This window comes from Cryptomeria japonica, chromosome 3 (genome assembly GCF_030272615.1).
Source record: "Cryptomeria japonica chromosome 3, Sugi_1.0, whole genome shotgun sequence".
In the NCBI taxonomy this organism is placed as follows: domain Eukaryota; kingdom Viridiplantae; phylum Streptophyta; class Pinopsida; order Cupressales; family Cupressaceae; genus Cryptomeria; species Cryptomeria japonica.
This window is the reverse complement of record NC_081407.1, coordinates 34,703,375-34,705,071: the sequence shown is the minus strand read 5'-3', so window position 1 is coordinate 34,705,071 and position 1,697 is coordinate 34,703,375.

The window sequence follows — 1,697 nt, the reverse complement described above, 5'->3', positions numbered from 1 at the left end:
ACCCTGAAAAGCCATCCATGAGGAAAAGCATGGCATGTCCTGCTGTTAGGTCTACTATCATGTCAATGTTTGGTAGGGGGAAATCATCTTTAGGACATGCCTTGTTTATATCTCTGAAGTCAGTACAGATACAGATGCCCCCATTTGGTTTGCCGACAGGCACAATGTTGGATATCCAATCTACATAATCAATTGGTCTAATAAAACCAACATCTAGGAGTTTCTTAAGTTCTGCTTTAACTAGTACCGCAATTTGGGGGTGCATCTTGTGAAGCTTCTACTTGACAGGCTTAGCTCCTTTTGCTACAGTGAGATATTGCATGAATAAATCCAGATCGAGATCAGGCATGTCTGCATATGACCATGCAAAGTTGATCTGACGCTTTTGAAAGAATTCGACAAACTTAGGTTGTTCCTCTAGAGTTAAAAGAGATGCCAGATGTATGTGGTGAGGAGTTTCAAGAGTCCCCACGTTGTAATCTTTTGTCTCTTCAATAAGGATTGTTGATCATTCCTGCTGTGTACTAGAGGGGACGATGTCAAACCTTTCATCCTCGGGCGCTTCAGAGAGGTTTTCACTATTGGATATGCTCTTTCTTTTTACTTTTGTAGGATCAAACAGTGCCACAGTGTGGTTTTCACTAGAAGATCCATGTTTTATTGTTATATTTTTGCAGCTGAAAGGTTTGGCATCCTCCCCAAAGTATGCTGCGCTATTAAGTTCAATGGCGAACCCAGCTTTGTGATCCCCGCTTGGTATGTTATCCCGTAGGTCTAGAAAGTCAATGATTGCCTCATCGTTTTGAAAGTGGTCAAGACATGGGGGATTAGGTTGGTTCCATTCAACGAGTTCAAGATGTTTAATAGGCATTACCTCATCGATCAGGTTAAGTTCATGAGATGTTTCAGTGAGGGTCAAGACGTTATGGTGAAGGTTGTTGATGGCACCCTCCCTGTCAAAATCAGGCGTAGGATGTGACATAGAGTCTATGGAAGAAGTTTCCAGTTCAAGAACCCAAGAGGTCTTTATCTGTGCTTCTCTATAAACATGGATGTCTTTGCGAGGGGGAGGTGGTGACGTGTCTTCCTCATATGAAGTATTAAGCTGTATGGAATCAAATTCCCACTCATGTGAGTCAGTCTCTGAGTCACTTTCCAGTAGCCGATTACTGTACCATACGAGGATATCCTTTGAGTTAAACACTGCAGGTGTGATCGGTTGATGTACCTTTGGAAGTGAAATGATTGGTGCTACAAGAAGGATTATGGGGATCAACGAATTTGATATGGGGAGTATCGGTAGTGTTGACTATGCTGCTTTTGCTGGAATTGCCAGTGTTGTTGATACTGCTGGGTATTTTGATTCATTTGCTGCTGCCAATGGTGCTATTGATGTTATTGCTGCTACTGATGGGGTTACTGGTTTGATTGGTGGGATGATGGGTGTTGTAGATGGTTGTGCTAGGATTTTTAGCCTCATTGGGGCAGTTGCTATGGTGTTTGACGTTGCTTTTATAACCAACGGTGACCTCTTTATAATAGGCTGATATAGTGGTTTGTTGGGTTTCCCTTTGAATCTGAGCTTAGGAAGAATCGCCTTTTGAAAGCCTAGGCTAGTGTTATCTTTGGGCTTTAATTTCGGCTGTAGCGGTTCATGTTGTCCTTGCTTGCAAGGTCCTAGAGCACTCTGACCATCA